Source organism: Mustela putorius, unplaced genomic scaffold (genome assembly GCF_011764305.1).
Source record: "Mustela putorius furo isolate JIRA1106 unplaced genomic scaffold, ASM1176430v1.1 tig00000382_pilon_pilon_pilon, whole genome shotgun sequence".
In the NCBI taxonomy this organism is placed as follows: domain Eukaryota; kingdom Metazoa; phylum Chordata; class Mammalia; order Carnivora; family Mustelidae; genus Mustela; species Mustela putorius.
In genome coordinates, this window is record NW_025421367.1 from 5,289,957 (window position 1) to 5,309,656 (window position 19,700).

At 35.6% G+C, this 19,700-nt stretch overlaps 1 protein-coding gene across 9 annotated transcripts in view; it reads right to left on the reverse strand.

The window, feature by feature from the left end:
• Positions 1–19,700, reverse strand: part of ARHGAP24 (Rho GTPase activating protein 24) — a 508,913-nt gene that overhangs the window by 88,175 nt on the left and 401,038 nt on the right. The window contains exon 2 of one of the 9 annotated variants that reach the window (XM_045079407.1): positions 7,955–7,998. The exons of the other annotated variants lie outside the window; for them this stretch is intronic. The gene's annotated coding sequence lies outside the window, so the exon portion shown is untranslated. The remainder of the gene's footprint in view (positions 1–7,954; positions 7,999–19,700) is intronic. 9 annotated transcript variants of the gene reach the window in all.

Here is a 19,700-nt window from a genome sequence, read left to right on the forward strand (position 1 = left end):
AGGTTGAAAGAGAAACAAGAGAGTCTGAGTGGAGAAAGTTGATCAGGTGAGTCAAGTGTTGTTGAGAGGTTAAATAAAATGATAACAGAGTGAATACAGACCACCAGTTTAGGAATGTGGAGGTCACTGGTTTGGACAACATGGTGATTATTGGTGTCCTTGGAGGATTGATCAGAACAGCACAAATAAAATCATCCTTAAAATGTGTTGATAAGATTATGGAAGAGAGAAAACAGAAACAGTATAACAACCCCTATAGACATTGTAGTGTATAAAAGTGCCATGAAATGGAGAGTAGAAGTGAGTGGGTAGGGGAGTTGTGGGGCCAAGAGGATTTAAGATGAGAAATACTACAGAATTTTGTATATTTATGGGCATTATTCACTGGAGAGGGAAGAATTGATGAAGTAGGAGAGAGGAGGTTTATAGATGTCTCCATATTTCATTAAAGCAATACTCAATTTTTCTCACTCTCCTCAGAATCTTCAATAAGTATTGATAGTAATATAATAATTGATTTCTCCCAAAGTTTTGTTACTTTAAAAGTATTTGGAACATTTAGAAGAGAATCATTGAAAGAAAAGGAACTAGCATTGAGCAGGTGTTTCTAAACAGCTCTGCCTATAGGCAAAATAGGAAGGAATGGGGTTAAGTTCATAAATCACTTTTAAAGCTAAATTTTACTAACTTTACTTGAATGCAGTGCTTGGTATTTGCTCAATACGAGATTTAATTTAATTGGGACCTTTTCCTTTATACATTATCTATTAGTTTTACCTGCCACAGATGCTAATTGTTCAATTTTACACAGCAATTTTATAGAATGGGTTTTGTTATATACAAAAGAAATGGCATTTTAAAATAAAATGCTATGATAGATAACATCAAATTATTCCACTCAATGAATGACAACTAGTAATCACTGTAATAGTGTAAAATTAAGAAAACACTGATTTTGGTTTGATTTTGAATTTTGTTCTCCTAAGCAACTAAAATTAACTTTACAATCAGAACAGCTTAGCTGTCCAGTACTTTGTCTCCCACAGTTTGTGTCTGGATTTGCTGGGTTTCATCAGCTCTAGTGTGTATGTTTGGAAGGGCAGGATGTAAAACTTGCCTTAGGGGTCTGGAATTTGAATCCAGCCTTCTAGCTAGCTTCACAAAGAACACATCTATAAAATGTACCAAGAATGTAACATTTAGAATGGTGTTTCATAACTATTATCACTTGCGCTAGCAAGGACACTTGTGAATATTTTTCTAACTTGCTTGATATAAACACATTATGAACTCTATAATTTCCTCAAGTGTAAGCTGTTTTCTCAATAAATGTTGAAAAGTCTCTGTGTTCACTTTGTTAATTCCTATTAACAATCTATTTCTGGAGTTGGGGGGTCTCACCTAATTGTCCCATTCTAATTACAAATCATTCCAAAACCCTATAGAAGGAATAGGGGCTAGAAAGTCACATGTTCCCAAATTAACTATGGGCATAGAAATTCCTATAAAGAATACTACTACTCCTTATCTGCTTCTTGATTCAAAACCCTTGTATACTAATTTAGAATGATTAACACTGTTAGGCTAAGCCAACTTCCTCTTTTTAATTCTCATATTGGTGATATGAACACATTTAGGATGATTTCTTTTAAAATAAACACACATGAATGCACTAACATAACTGCACAGAGGCTGGTTATAGATTATTTGAATTATTTCTTATAACATGACTTAGGCAAGATTTCCTAATTTAGTCAGTCCAATATGTTTCTTACGCATTTTTTAAAAAACTGAATTTCCTCCCAAATTTTCTGGAACTCAAAACTTTTACTGCTTCTGATAGGTTAGTCCATCAATTCTCAATATCAACATCACAACCATACAATCAGGGTTATATAGAGTTATATAAGAAAAATTATAATTAAAGAAGGGTGTAGAATTGCTTTAAGTCCAAATAGGTTGGTGAAGAGATGGTTTAGAACCAAATAGGTTATATGCGTACAGAATCCAAGTAATACAACGGAGTTTTTGAGTTTTTAAAAGAAAAATGTTTATGAAATCTAAATATTTGGACATAAGGCTGATAAGTACTCATTACATGCTTGGGAAGATTTTGGCAGATCTCTCTGTCTGCCTTGGAAGGTGGCAGAAGTACTTAGGAGAATTAAATACATTATTATGGTTTAAAACAGCTCAGAGGGGCGCCTGGGTGGCTCAGTGGGTTAAAGCCTTTGGCTCAGCTCATGATCCCAGGGTCCTGGGATGGAGCCCCGCATTAGGCTCTCTGCTCAGCAGGGAGCCTGCTTCCTCCTCTCTCTCTGCCTGCCTCTCTATCTACTTGTGATCTCTGTCTGTCAAATAAAATCTTTAAATAAACAACTAAATAAATAAATAAAACAGCTCAGAGATGTGACAATACGGATAGAACCAGAAGGTGTAATGCTACACAAAATAAGTCAGATCAAGAAAGACAAATACCACATGATTTCACTCATATGTGAAATCTAAAAAAACAAAATAAATGAATAAATGAACAAACAAATGAAAAGCAGAATCAGACTTACAAATACAGAAACTAAACTGGTGTTTGCCAGAGGGAAAGTTGTGGTGGAATAGGCAAAATGGATAAAGGGGAGTGGGAGGTACAGGTTTCCCGTTATGGAATGAATAAATCATGAGATTAAAAGGCACAGCCTAAAGAATATAGTCAGTGTAATCATAATAGCACTGTTTGGTGACGGACGATACTACACTTGTGGTGAGCACGGCATGACACAGAGAGATGGGAATCACTACGTTGTCCATCTGAAACCAATGTGACACTGGGTGTCAACTTCACTCAAATAAAATAGTAAATAAATAAATAAATAAAATAGCTCAGGGATTTCAATTAGTGCATAAACATGTTTAAATCTTTAGGGAAATCTGATTTGTCAAATTCTTAAGTTAATTGAGCTTTAACTCAATTATGACAATAATTGACTATATTGACTACAAATGACTATAACTTAATTATGACTCAAAAATGACTAAGGGTTATTTTGTAATCACAAAATGGAACAGCATATGATTTTCTTGCCCCTATTCTTCTGTAAGGTCTTGGAATTATTTGTAATTGGAATGGGACAATTAGTTTAGACCCCTAACTTAGATATAAGTTGAGGAATAGTGATAATAACAATGATAATGATGATAATAATAATAGTAATAATGATGATGATGAAAATTGGAGCTCAAGTTTAAGGGTTCTGTTTCCTTAATTAATGGAATATTACTTTAAGTATAAGTAGTATTGAAGAAGTGTTTGCCTAGCAAATAAATCTCCACTTAGATAATTAAAACAAAAACCAACAACCTTAATGGATACAAATTAATTTTGATATTCAGAAATAGACCAAGTTAAAAATATATATATATATACCAAATTTGTCTTACTAAAACATTAACTCATTTCTTTTTACTGCAAATTAGAGTCACTCTGGCTAATTATATCAGAATTATTACAGAAGGGTTTTCTTGGATTTTTTAAAAAGTAAATTTTATAATTTTGGATAATATTTGTAAGAAAATGAATGAAAAATTTGAAATTCTCCCTTAGAATTATAACTCCCAATAACCAGTTGCAAGCACTTGGAAACATAAATATGGAGTCTTATGTTTGAAAGTTACTTAAAACAAATGAGAAGCATCTTAAGAAAACCATGATAAAGCTGAAAACACTTAAAGTATTTTAGGAATTCCTTCCCACCTCTCCAAATAATCTTTAACTACTTCCAAAACTTTAAAAAATGGTGGCTGTCCTAAGCAGAAAAGGATAACATCACTTTGGGCATTAACAAGAAGTTCAAGGTTCTAACAATTATCCAAGAAAGAATATACATGCTAAAAAAAAAAAGTCACCTAGCTTTTTTATGAATTTTGGATAACTGAACCCAAATGAGAACTTTTTTAAATGAAAGAAAAACAAAAGCAAGGAAAAGCTCCTAGAAAAAGCTGTCAGATGTTTTCTGTTGTACCCACTTTTTTGTTATATAGTATCTTTCCTATCTACTACAAATATATACTTGGAATTCCGAAAGTTCTACAGTTTCCTAGACACAGGCAATAAATTAAAATTTGATCCTGCCTGCTACCAGATTAATGCTATGCATCTCATAATATTAAATTGAAGAGTAATCAGCCAGAATCTGCAAGTCAATTCAATTCAGCATATTATCATCAATTAACATTTCATTAAATGCCCACAGGTGTGTACAGTAGTATTAGAAGTCAGTACACCAATTGCTGTTTAAGGCCATGTAATAAGACTCATATATAATTGCCAACCTAAATCTGGCTGACCTCTGAATACAAACTGGCAAATTGAGGGACATATTACATTGACAAACGAATAGCAAGATTCCTAAAAAGCACTTAATGAGAAATAACGGAATATTTTTTCAAACATAATGTAAAAAAGCCATCAAAGAAGTAATTGCTGTATGTTATCTTTCCTGATCTTTTCTGTTGGGGTGGGAGTGGGGTGTCGGGGGCAAGGGCATAAAATAAATGGACTGGCACATACATATACATTATATACACCAAGATAGAAAAAGGAAAAAAAAAACATAGAGCCAGTTATTTACTGAAGAAGAATATTTTGTAGATGAAAGCAAGACTAAATCAAGGTCACTGGCTTTCTTTTCACCAGAGTCCATAAACACCTCAAAGTCAGCAAACTCAATAATTCAGATAATAGAAAAACCTGACTCTACTCAGAAAATGTGAAGAAAGCAAGACTAAACTGTAATAGTGGTTAAGAGATTTTCCATGAATAAATAAATAGAGAATTGAAGAATTATATGACTCCATTCATTAAAAGTCATTACTTACTGCTCTTTAAGATGGACACAAGCTGGACATGAAATATACTGAAATTCAAGGGAAGATCTTTGGACAGTTTACAACATATTACAAAGTACGAAGTGAGCAAAGGCAGGGAAATCATGGTACCAATATTAAATGCCAACAGAGAACAACTATAAAGGGGAAATAACAGGATTGCTTACTCTTTTAAGTGATCTACATCCAACACATAAGTTATCATATGACTCCAAGTTGGAAAGTTACTTTGTTGCTTTGTTTGTTTGCCTTTTTAATCCATAGTTTCTCAGCCTAAAAACAAGTCATCACTTGGTTGCTGAAGTGATTATTTGGAAATAACAGTCTGTGAGTCTAATGAGAGTGCTCCTAGGAACAGCATATAATTATTGATACCTTTAATATATTATCTCATTTAATCAGTGCAAGTAACCCATAGGAATTATTGTGCCTGTTTTAAAGAAGGTACAATTAAGCACCAGAAAGATTTTGATCTTTTCTCAGCATCACATGGCTAATAAATAGCAGGGTTGGAGTTTAACCAGGTTTCAGTTTAACTCCAAAGGCCAATTTTCTTTTTCCATTATTCTTGTTTTTTTTTTTTTTTTAAGAGTATGTTTATTTATTTGACAGAGATCACAAGTAGGCAGAAAGGCAGGCAGAGAGAGGGAGGCAGGCTCGCCACTGAGCAGAGAGCCTGATGCGGGGCTCGATCCCAGGACCCTGAGATCCTGACTTGAGCCGAAGGCAGAGGCTGAGCCACTGAGCCACCCAGGCGCACCCCATTATTCTTGTTTTCTTCAGTCATACTATTCTTTTTCATGACTCATCCTGTACCCTCTGCATAACATTTCCTTCTTCCTTTCTTCATTGGGATCTTTTAAGATCTTACCTACACTAGGGCACCTGGGTGGCTCAGTGGGTTAAGCCGCTGCCTTTGGCTCAGGTCATGGTCTCAGAGTCCTGGGATCGAGTCCCGCATTGGACTCTCTGCTCAGCAGGGAGCCTGCTTCCCTCTCTCTCTCTCTGCCTGCCTCTCTGTCTACTTGTGACCTCTCTCTGTCAAATAAATAAATAAAATCTTAAAAAAAAAAAAGATCTTACCTACACTAGAAGGCTTGCTGACTCTCCAAGTGAAGTTGGCCCCTCCCTTCTGATTCCCACTGCACTGTTTGTGTATCTCAAGGATAGCAACATAAAACATTATTGTGCATTTAAAGTGGAGTAGCATCATACAGGCATTTGACTTAGTGAGTATAAATATATTCAGTAATACTATTCTACTACTAAACCCTTTAGTAGTACAGATTTTTTTTTAATTTTATTTATTTATTTGACAGACAGAGATTACAAGTAGGCAGAGAGGCAGTCAGAGAGAGGAGGAAGCAGGCTCCCCGCTGAGCAGAGAGCCTGATGCGGGGCTCGATCCCAGGACCCTGGGATCATGACCTGAGCCGGAGGCAGAGACTTTAACCCACTGAGCCACCCAGGCGCCCCAAGTAGTACAGATTTTTAAGGATCAGGACAGGTTCCAATAAGAGATAATGTGCCAAAGATCTTCCACGGGCCCCTTCAAATACACTCTCTGCATTTCTCCACCCAGACTCCTGCACAGGGAGACTAAATCACACAGATGATAGTTATCGGGGTTTCACCCAACAGCTTCCCAATGTGTTTGGCCAATAGACAGCCAAGGCAGGAGACAGGAGGGAGGAGGAAGTGTAAGATCAGGGCATTTATTTCCTTAACTTTCTAGTTGTGGGGTCACCTTGAGTTGGTTCTGTATTTTCACCAAGAATCACTACTCCTCCCTGGAAAAATTTTCTGCACCAGCACTCTTTCCAGAGCTCTACTACGACCTCATTTCCATTGTTCCTTACATCTCAGTCTAAAAAAGCTCCTTTGCTATTATTAAAACCAGGTTATTTCACTATTGTTTGTAATCCTCCTACACACCACCCACACTTGTGTAAGTAATACCTTTGTACAGAAACTTTCTTCAAATCATCCTAATTTTGAGTGTGTCACCTTTTACAGTTGGGACTGTGATTAATATAGTTCAGAGTGGTAACTGATTCATTTTGAGCCCTTTAAATCACAACATTCTCCTTCTTTCTAAAAGCCTAAATATGTAGTTACTTGGTGCCTAGGAAAAACATAATAAGCTGGCAATTAGTTTAATGCTACACCTGCTTAAATTTAATATACTTTCAGAACTGTGACAGCACTGTGAGGAGTACAAAAAGAATTTATGATAAGTTCTCTTCACCAGGGCATTTTGATCTTATTAAGGCTACAAGACATGAAATGAAGAAAATTATAAAGGAAGCATGAACTGAACAGTCAGGTGCAATCATTTATGATTCAGAGAATAAGAGGTATCATTTATTTATTATGGCTCCCATAAGCTCTGGACTTCCTCCAGCCTGCATCTAAGCTCTGAATCTCCTGAGCCCAACAAGAGCATCCTCTTTTTTTTTTTTTTTAAAGATTTTATTTATTTGTTTGACAGAGAGAGAGATTACAAGGTGGCAGAGCAGCAGGCAGAGAGAGAAGGGGAAGCAGGCTCCCCACTGAGCAGAGAGTCCAATGCGGGGCTCCATCCCAGACCCAGGATCATGACCTGAGCTGAAGGCAGAGGCTTAACCCACTGAGGCAGCCAGGTGCCCCGAGCATCCTCTTTTGTTCCATTTCCCTGAGACTTTCTTAGCTCTTCTTGCACAATGCCTTCTTTTTCCAGGTTCACTGCAAGTAACTGCTCTATTATTAGAAGATCTCTGAGATAAGAATAATAGAAACAAGGCATCATTTTTTGGATGAGTTCATCTCGAGCAACACTACATGGCAGGCACCAAACTAGTTAAGAGCCATTGATACAAAGATAATGAAGTCACAATTCTTGTTTGTAAGTGGTGTGTCACTTTATAGGGGAAATTAACAAGTATATGCATCTCTAAGTCCTAATTCTGACAAAAGTCCAGGGATCGTGGGTAAATACAATGTTTACACTCACACAAATACACACACACACACATATACACATACAAACACACACATATACTTAATACATATACATCCTCACACATGTGCACACCTTTACTGGTAATTCTGAATGAGCCAGGAATTCTGAACGAGCTTCTAGAAAAGAAAAAAATATATAATGTTAAAATCATCCAGGAAGTCAGTTTCAAAAAGAATATTAAGTGTAGGATCCTTGATAAATATCAACATAGTATTTCTTTTCATTGAATTCATCTAGATATGTCTACCTGGGTTTCAGAAAGTGATTCAGGTAAGAAAAATATATCAAACATTTAAATACATGTAAAATTTTAAATAAAATAAACTAGATGTGTGAGGCTATCAATATTTATGTTGGCAGCTATAGGAACAACAAATGATAAGCTGATCACTGGGGGGGCTTTTCCTTTTTCTTAGAACTTAGGTATATACTAACATTAGGAATATATTAACAACTATAGAGGCGCAAATTTGAAAATCTTTTTCAAAGATTTTGAAAATCCATTATAGGAGCTCTGAGTTTGGCCAAGGCTGAGTCTTTATTTCATAGCAAGTGTCTCAGCAAGCAAGATTTCTTGCATATCAGATACAATTTTCTATTCATTTTACTTCTACAATGAAAATGAAAAAAGTTCCCTGCATGCATATTCAACCTCCGTTTTCACCAATATCTACTCTCCCATCAGAACTTTAACATTCTTCTTATTTAAAGTAAAAATAATAAAAATATCTCTCTGATTCCTAAAGAATAGAATGAGGGAAATCTGCCTTGGATATGGGCTCCTGTTTAAATATAGGTCCCAAATCTTACATAGTGCAACCACCCCTCCCTTATCCCTCCCTGCATGAAATTTAGGCTGTGAATCAATCTATTATGACTTCTAGTGATGCTCATAACTTTAATGACCAATATTAAGCACAAAAAATTCTCAGTGCTAAAAATCACGAATCTTGGGGTTCTATTATTTACTTGCATGGAATATGGGGTCAGTTTTGTGCTTTTTATTACATTATACTCTTCCACAAATCTTCTGAGTTTTCAGCTTATGTTAGGTGGTAGAACCAAGATTAGATTGGCTCAAAATTTAAGAAGCACCAAAATAATCGGTAATCAAGATAAATGCTATTTTAATAACTTTTTTGCATTTTATTTTGCTTTTATTTTTTTATTCTAATAACATGCTATAAGAACAAATTCATATAAAAACCTATAATGAGCAAAATATCAAAATAAAGGCAGGATCACTATTACTGACTTTTTTTCTTTTGCCTTAGTTTCCAGTATCACTATTATGGATCCTGACCCTGTTAGTTTGGATACTGTCAACCCAAACTAGCACCTTCCTTCCAAACCCCCATTTCTGCCATGTAACCACACTCCCTGCCTTCCAGATGACATGGTTGTCACCATTTATCTGACTATGAGAAACAATAGAGAGTGATAGAAGCAACTTCCTCCATGAAGAACGGATTTTAGTATGCTGGACAAATCTATAGTGTGTACTTTGTATGCTAGTGGTGGTTGCCATAATTCTGAAATATCTGTGATAGCTTTCACTATTTTTCTTTTGTATAAAAAATGGGGGAAAAAAAAGCCTACATATTCTCTATTATAAGACTCCTGCATATAAAACAGCTCCGGGACTAAACAATGTCTTTAGCCTCTAGCACCAGGTTAAATACAGCTTAGCCGTGACCTTGGTGCCAAGATGAAATAAGCCGATGACCTCATTTCAGCTCCTTCCTGGCAGATGTCCAGCATAGTAATTGGCACCCAGGTGACAGCATCATGAAACCAACCAAGGTGAATCAAATGTGAGAAGTAATCCATGTACACAATCTCACATCATCTACATACTTGAAACCAGACATATTACATTTTATTTTGCTTTGCTTCACTAAATATGAGGGGGTAGTAATTGCTTCTGACAGTCCTGCTGTCATTCTAATCTAAGGTAAAATGCCCTTCGTATGTATTTAGAAATAAGGCACAACAGTACGCTAACGTTCAGCATGAGCTTGGGAAGAAGACTGCTGTTCAAAGGTAACCAAATGCAAGGGAGTATTCTCGCCACGCAGAACACATGAAGGCATCGCTCTTCATTTATGTGTTAACATTTTCAGGGGATTTCACTGAGTGAAGAACACGGGTAATTTCTAATAGGGAAGAAAGTATTAAAACAAGAGAGGCTGGGGCAGACAAAGGAAGAAAAACGGGGAAAGAGTGGAAAGCATGGATATAGATCTAGTATGTCAAAGTTCATTATCACAACTTCTTTTTTTTTAATTAATTAATTTATTTATTTGACAGATCACAAGTAGGCAGAGAGGCAGGCAGAGAGAAAGAGGAGGAAGCAGGCTCCCCACTGAGCAGAGAGCCTGATGCGGGGCTTGATCCCAGGACCCTGGGATCATGACCTGAGCCAAAGACAGAGGCTTAACCCACTGAGCCACCCAGGTGCCCCCACTTCTTTTTTTTTAAATCACTCCAAACAACAGATAATCTTTTCTATCAGTATAAAAGAATTTGAAGAAAATTTTTTTTATCCAAATGAAGTAATGTTCATAAAGGGTCTTATGTAGAGACTGGCCCACATAACCTGAAAAGATGTTGGTTAAAAAATCACCCTCCCTTCTCTTCTTTTCTGGAAGATAAAACTAGTGACTCTTTGCCTTCCTTTTTTTTGATGATATTTTCCAGTGCTATGGAAATGCTTCCTGTCTTAGAATTGTGACTCAGCTTCTACCTCCAGACCCAGAACCTTCTCTAGTATTTTTTTCCTATGGAAGAAAAATGTAAATTAAATATATTCCAAACCTCTTTGAATATATTACATCAAATTAAAAAAAAATCAAGTAATCCATTTTCACAAAGTCTCTGGACTTCCTGAGTATATTTTAGGTTTGATTCTTTTTTTTTTTTACCAGTCTATTTTTAAAGTCTTGTAATGTGAAAAGATCATTCACCAACAAAATGCATTTGCTTACAAATGTCAATTCAACAATATTGTGACAAGAGGGTTTTTAGCAGTTAAGCTTCAGATAACCATTATTCCTTTCAGGGTACTGTCACCTAAAACTGAAACAAACCTTTTTTCTTTATTTTTTTTTATTTGCTTTCATCCTGATTATTTTATGCAATAAGGAAATAAATCATACAAAAATGGTGTGAATCTTCAGTACTTTATTTTTAGATGCCATGTTAGGTAATCAAAACATTCCATTTATAGATCTCAACAAAGGTAAAATAATTCTCAGTGGCCTTGAAAGTTGCATGTTCTCAAAGCATGGCATTAAAAAGCTGTACTAAGGAGGGCACATGTTGTGATGAGCACTGGGTGTTATGTGCAACTAGTGAATTGTTGAACACTACAAAAAATAAAATTATAAAAAATAAAATAAAAATAAAATGGTACTCATGTAAATAACAATTTGGATCTTGCCAAATTTCATTTAGTAGAATTGCTTAAAGACATCGTGGAATAAATAGGTTTTATGGTCTGGTAAGAGATAACGTGATGAAAATGTTATCCAGGATCAAATACGTCAGAGAAACTACAGGTTAAACCCAGTTAAGCAGGATTCTTTTCCGTAGGATTTCTTTGTCTTAACTATTTAGAAATACTCTTAAAAACTCCTAGAAAAGATAATATGCAGAGGGTCCCTTCCCGACTTGACTATGGAAATTTTCTTTGCAAATCATCTCAAGGGATTTGTGTTTTACAGAATATAGCTCTGTTTCTTAATGCCACTCACCATATTGTACTGGTGTTTGGCGTGCATATAAAATCTGGAGAGGGTGGTCAGCATTTGGGGTGCCTGGGCCATGTTCAGATCAAGTGAATAGAATCTCTGGGGACACAGCCTAGAAATTCAGGTATAATTTTGAGGTTTTAAACACCCTAGTTAGTACCCTGGTTTGTGTAGGTGTGTGTTTTAAAGAATGCTTCAAACCAAGCAGTTTAAAGCCTTGAAGTTGTACATCACATTAACTTCTTCACATCACTACTGGTGGAAATTTTCAAGTATATCTCTTATATGGTAATTTTTTGCATAACTTTTATATTTACTGAAGTAAACCATCAAATATCACTACATTCCACAAAAAACAGACCCCAATGTGATTGCTATACAATATAAGAAGTTTGAGGTGAACAAACTGTAAGATTTGTAATGAAAACAAAAAATAAAAGCTCATTTTAAATCACAGTAGCTCAGCTGCTGTAAAATCCAACCCAATGCACACCAGTGCTCTTGGCATTACCACAGTTCCCGCATATATCAGAAGATTTTTAGATTTTACATGCTTTTGACCAAAGATCAAAGTGTTCAGTTAATTAGAAAAAGATTTTTGACCTTGCTTCCCTTTCTTACATGGAGTATAAGGTGCACAAAGTTTCTAATTGAAGAAAAAAAATTAAACACCATGTTTTTGATCTTTTCAATAAGTCAGAAGGAGATATATTTTCAGTAAAACCTCAATTACATCCTCAGTTGATTATTCTTAAAGCCCACATGAACACCAGCTGTTTACTGGAGAAAGCAAACAATTTCATTTAATAGAATTGCTCAACGATATGGGATATGGTTTAAGTCTTCACCAAAGCCCAGCTCAACTAGAAATGTAAAGTTTTCATCGTGTTCCAAAACCCTGGTCACATCTGATTGGGTTTGTTTGCATTCTGTTCTAGACAGTACTGATGGGCTTTTTAAAAAAAGATTTGTGATCCAGCCCAAGGGGAGCATGTTACAAATAAAGACAACCCATGATTACCAGACCATGATTGCCAGACCATGGAGGTTTTATTTTCTTCTCTCAGCCAACCTTAAAAACAAGCGGCCAGCTGAAGCTGGAAGGTTATTTGAGGCAGGGAACTATGGCGTTGTGTCAACCTACATTGGAATGTAGATGTGTGAAGGCATTGGATCTACTCAATGTGACCATTTGGAAACAAAGCTTCCTGGGAAAGAAAATATCATAATCTCTAAATGAGACAGACCAGGAGGTTTCATTTGTTAACCCTGTGCGCTGAGTTTACAGAGATTTCAAATATCTTCAGGAATCTACCCCAACAGGAGTGTTACCTACTAAATAGGTCCTGAAGAATAGGGTTCAGTCAGTATAACCCAAATGCCATTGATGGTTTGGTAAACAGATTATCAACAGAAGGAATCACATCTTCTGGTTAGTAAAGCTACAATAAATATTTACTTCTTGTTTGGCAAACAAATTAGCTGCAAGCTGAACATTCTTGAAACAGCAGTACTACAGTCAAGTTAAAGCCACCAGTAAGTCATTTGGCTCAATTACTTTCCCATATAGGTTCCCTGCTTCCCCCTCTCCCTCTACCTGCCTCTCTGTCTACTTGTGATCTCTCTGTCAAATAAGTAAATAAAACCTTAAAAAAAAAAAAAACGCAAATGATCACCTAACCAAATGTCAAGTTTTCAGTATGCTATTATGTTTAGGACTCTAAAACACTGTAAAAATATGGTCACCTATCAAATGTTCTATTGTGTCTACTATGTCTACAGTAACTAGTTTACTCTGTGATAGGGAACTGGGACATGAGGAGGGAGATTTTTTATGGTTTCAAGGCTCTTATTGGTTATTTATTTATTTATTTATTTGTTTCTTCTTGGTTTTCCATATGGATCCTGACAAGAAACAAACCACCATAACTTTCCTACTACTCCTTTCTTTTTCTTTTTTTAAGATTTTATTCATTCATTTGACAGAGAAAGATCACAAGCAGGCAGAGAGGCAAACAGAGAGGGGGGAAGCAGGCTCCCCACTGAGCAGAGAGACCGATGCCAATGCCGGGCTTGATCCCAGGACCCTGAGATCATGACCTGAGCCAAAGGCAGAGGCTTAGTCCACTGAACCACCCAGGTGCCCCATACTTCTTTTGTAATGAGGGAGTAACTGCAAATTAAAATGAAGGCTGGTCTTTGTGACTTTAAAAAAAAAAAAAAGACAAAAACACCTTAGATTAGTCTGCAACTTGGATTGGTAAATCATTTATTTTTCCATTTTTTTCCTAACACATTTCTAGTGCCAAAAACAAATTAGATAGTATAACCTCCTTAGAAGTTCAGTAATTTGCCTGGTACTCAAGAAAAAATAAGGTGACTGTACTTAGCAAGTTAAAGTATGCATAAATAGTGAAAGGTTAACTTTGTCTTTAAGACTATAGGCTTTGGTTCTAACTGAGAGGGCATATTGTGAATGGAAACAAAAGAGAAGAGTAATAGCTATAGTATATCCCCAAATGCCAGACATTGTACTTGGTCTTTTCACATATTTCATTTAATTCTCATAGAAACACTGCAATGCAGGTTTTATAACGTCTGTTATACAGATGGGATAACTGAGGTTTGTAAGCGCTGACTACTTTACTGACATCTGGGAGTCCCTTGTCCCGGGGCAAGGCACAGATACTGTGCTCAATGTTCTCAATGACAGAACAGGACTATTCTTCTTCAAGGTTACATTGCTTTAAATAAGTGGCAACTTTCATGGAAAGGTCCATATAATCATCATGGTAATGATAATAATTATTAACAAGAACACATTTCAAGGGAAGTAGTACCAACTTATTTTTTTTAATTTTTTGGAAGATTTTAATTATTTATTTTACAGAGATCACAAGTAGGCAGAGAGGCAGGCAGAGACGGGGGACGGGCAGGGGGTCGATTGTGACCTGAGCCCAAGGCAGAGGCTTAACCCACTGAGCCACCCAGTCGCCCCTAGAAACAATTTAATTTTATTCAGACCAAATTTTACTTTGGCTTCTCTAACTAAACCACTCTGAAAACCATAAAGTCTCCCTTTACAATTCTTGCCCCATTCTTGACCTTTCCTTCCTCCTCCCCATTCGCAAAAGTATAATTTGCTACCAGCTACTGTACTTCCACTCAGAATTCCTCTCTCTTTAGCCAAATGCTTAGAAGCTTTAATTTTTCTTGTTCCTAAAAATGTAATAGGTAATCCGGGGTGGGGGGCAGTGAAGAGTTGCAGATAAAGAAAATTTGAGAAATGTATAAAATTATATCCACTCCCTCCACCCCCAGCCCTGAGAGATCCTTAATGTTGCAATATATATCAGAATATTAAAAAAAAAAAAAAAGAAGAAAAAAAAAGGTTGGGGAGCCCAAGTGGCTCAGCTGGTTAAGCATCTGATTCTAGGTTTTGGCTCAGGTCATAATCTCAGGGTTGTGAGTTCAAGCCCTGTGTCAGGTTCCACACTGAGCGTGGAGCCTCCTTCAGATTCTCTCTCCCTCTCTTTCTGTCCTGTTCATAAATTCTCTCTCTAAATATAAATAAATAAATAAATATTGACATACACTAGCGTTTTCTAAACTTAAATGATCTGAAAGCATTTGTTCCCCTTTATGGACAAATGATCTGAGGAATTCAGTTTCACAAATACCCCCCATTTTGTATTAAACATTATGAATGGCTCAAATCTGTTGACACAGAAGAGTCTTACAAATCAATAAGACCATAATGTACACTCATTTGAATGTCAACACCAAAACTGTTCATAGGTGACTTGGTAGGAAGACCTGTTCAAGTAACTCAATCATCATATTTTTGTATTGCAAAACGTACTGTTGTGTAGCAAGTTTAGAGTCATGTAGGAGTTATCTTCACCCCTTGTTGGAGCAAAATTTTGTGTTCTTTCACAGGGGATTAACAACACCTTTACTGTGAGTTCTCCCAAGAAGTTAAACAGCCTCAGTGAGGTCAGTAGGCTTACTCATATGTTAAAAAATGAAGTTATAGATGAAGTATTGCCAAATGTGGTAAGACGAAAAGAATAAGTGAGAAAACAAAGAAACAACACAAAAAGAGTTGAAAGAAAGATAGATTGACTCTTGAGAATGATTATATGTCACCCAGAATAGATTAATTCTGGAGAATTTACTCCAAAGTTTATGGATGAGGAAAATAACCTATACCTCAACAAATATACCTATAAGACACAGAAGTTCTGCAGTCTTGGTATAATAAAAACTAATTTACAAGAGAGTTTTTTCACTTGTTTTTATCTCATCAATGCATTGGATAACCAATGTTCTCAATTTCCCTCTGTAAAACAGTTTATTGTTACTCCTAGCAACCTAAATTTTGTGTCTAATCTCTTTCTTATATGTCTGCTCAATTTCTATTCCCACCAGCTTGGTAAGGTGTGTTTGTTGCCAAATCCATTTGTGTAGGTTCTATTTGTTACAGATGCCATTAAAAAGTCACAGCCAGAAACTTGCATAACTTGCTATACACTAGCATTTCCTAAGCTTATTTGATATGCAAACATTTAGGGCCTTCTAAAACCTATGGACAAATGGTCCAAGGAACCTTTTCATAAATATTATTTTGTGTATATACAATACTAAGTGTTCCAAATGTGGATGTGGAAACAAAGGGAGATACTTCTATAAAAACTAGTTTAATGCTTTGCAACATAGAACTTACATAAAATAAAATTATCATTAAATTAGATGTGTACAAGGCACCTGGGTGGCTCAGTGGGTTAAGCTGCTGCCTTCAGCTCAGGTCATGATCTCGGGGTCCTGGGATCGAGTCCCACATTGGGCTCTCTGCTCAGCAGGGAGCCTGCTTCCTCCTCTCTCTCTCTCTGCCTACCTCTCTGCCTACTTGTGATCTCTCTCTGTCAAACAAATAAATAAAATCTTTAAAAAAAAATTAGATGTGTACAAAACAACAGTGATTGTTGGATTTAAAAAATCATATCTTAGATGTCACTATTTGCAGATGACATGATACTGTATCTAGAAAACCCTAGAGACTCCACCAAAATCTATTAGAACTAAAAAAAAAAAAAAAAAAAAAACTATTAGACTGATGAGTGAATTCAGTAAAGTTGCAGGATACAAAATTAACATACAGAACTTTGTTGTGTTTCTATACACTAATAACAAATTAGTGAAAAGAGAAATTAAGAAAATAATCCTACTTATGATTCCACCAAAAAGAATACAATACCTAGGAATAAACTTAGCTGAAGAAGTAAAAGGCCTATACTCCAAAGATTATAAGATACTGATGAAAGAAACTGATAAAAATGGAAAGATTTATGTAGTCATGGATTGGAAGAATTAACATTGTTAGAATGTCTATACTACCCAAAGCAATTTATAGATTCGATGAAATCCCTAGTTAGCATTTTTCACAGAATTAGAACAAATAGTCCTAAAATTTGTACAGAACCACAAAAATCCTTGAATAGCTAAAGCATTCTTGAGAAAGAAGAACAAAGCTGGAAGTAACATAATCCGGGATTTCAAGATATACTATAAAGCTATAGTAATCAAAACAGTATGTTATTGGGATAAAACAGATGCACAGATCAATGGTATAGGATAGAGAACTCAGAAATAAACACACATGTATGTGATAAATTACTCTACAACAGAGAAGGCAAGAATATGCAATGGGGAAAAGACAGTCTCTTTAATAAATGGTGTTAGGAAAATGGGGTAGCTACATGCAAAAGAATGAAACTGGACCACTTTCTTACAACATACACAACAGTAAACTCAAAATGGATTCAAGACCTAAATATGAGACCCAAAACCATAAAACTCCTAAAAGAAAACATAGGCAGTTATCTTCTAGATATCAGCCTTAGCAACATATTTACAGATTTATCATCTTAGGTAAGGGAAGCAAAACCAAAAATAAACTATAGGGACCACAACAAAATGAAAAGCTTTTTCACAGCAACGGAAACCATCAACAAACCAGAAAGGCAACCTACTGAATGGGAGAAGATATTTTCAAATGATCTATGCAATAAGGAGCTAATATAAAAAATACATTAAAAAAACTGATAAAACTGATATGATACACCAAAATACCAAACACTCCAATTTTTAAAAATGGGCAGAGGATCTGAATAGACATTTTTCCAAAGAAGAGATACAAGTGGCCAAAAGAAACATGAAAAGATGCTCAACACTAACCATCAGAGATATGAAAATCAAAACCACAATGAGATAATTACCTCATGCCAGTGAGAATGGTTAGTATCAAAATAACAACAAATAACCAATATTGGTAAAGATAAGGAGAAAAGGAAACCTTCATGCACTGTTGGTGGGACGGTAAATTGGTACAGCCACTGTGGAGAACAGTATGGAGTTTCCTCAAAAATTAAAAATAGAACTACCATATGATTCATTAACCTCCCTACTGGAAAATGAAAACACGGATTTAAAAAAGTATATGACTTATGCTCTTGCAGCATTATTTGCAATAGCCAAGACATGGAAACAACCCAAGTGTCCATAAATACAATGAATGCATAGAGAAGATGTGGCATGCATAGATACATAATGGAATATTATTCAGTCTTAAAAAGAAATTAGATTTTTACCATTTGTGACAAAATGCTTGAACCTAGATGCTAAGTGAAATAATCAGACAGAGAAAGACAAATGCCATCTGATTTCACATAAATGTGGAATCTAAAAAACTAAACAAACAGACTTTTAAATATAGAGAACAAACTGGGGGCTACCAGAGGGGTGGTGGGGGGATGGGCAAAATAGATAAACAGGATTTAAAGGTACAAAGTTGTAGTTATAAAATAAGTAAGTCATGGAGATACAAAGTACAGCTTAGCAAATATAGTTATTAATATTGTAATGTTGTATGGCGAGAGATGGTGATTATACACACACACCCAAAAAACATAGCTCAACAGACCTGATTTTAAAAACAAATCATAACAATCTAGAAGGGTTCTGAGCTTATGTTACTTTACAAATATACCTTGTATAAATGAATCTGGAAATTACAAGTGATACATTATAGGCACAACTCATGCAAAGACAAGAACCCAATCATTTGACTCCTACTCAAAGAAAAGAATGTATTTTCACGTCATAGTTAGCAAATGCATTTATACTTAAATGCATTTTTATACTTACATGTTTTAAATTGATCTTTAAAAGTCTGTGTTATATGTATATTATTTCATAGCTCCCCGCTTTAACCAAATTTTGAGATGGACTAATTAATTGAATATCCACAGCTCAAATGCGGTGATGATGACTGCAGTTGATATTACACATTTATTTTGTGAGTATCTATCCTTTTCTAGAGGAAGCTGTCTTTTTCTACTATTGCCAGAGAAAAACCAACAATATGGAATTCAAACACAAGTGGGAATTGGAAGATTGATTTTGTTCAGCCTCAGCATTTCTGGGCCTCAGGAGAAATCTCATGACCTTGTGGAACAAGGAACACTCTTTCTTCTGTACAGAGAATGTATAAGCAGACAAAAAGATCTGCAGGATAAGGCAAACTTAAATTCCTCACATTACTTAGTTTTGCATGTAAATGCATGTTAACTGTGCTTCCTGAATATCTGTTCCTCCCCCAAACTCAGTGGACACGATCATCCAATGTTGCTGAATGCATCCCGAATGGTTGAGAGAAGAAAACATACTGATAAAAAGGAAGACAGATTGTCTGCAAATACGTTGATCAGCAGGTGGACATGGTCAAGCAGCCATTATAGACCACTGTAGTAAGCTTCCTAGTCAGTAACTTTGATGATTAGTCTAGTTTTGTTTTGAATGAAAATTGGATAGCATATGCATTTTAATATACACATTCTTTTTGTTCATATAATCTGTTATGGTAGCCATTTTAATGTTATAAAACTTAGTGGCTATTACTACATTAATATCTGTATGACCTTGATTATTTTGTGACTACCTTTATTATCTGAGGTTCCTCACATTTTTAAAATAATGGTGATGGATATGGACTACTTTTAAATAGT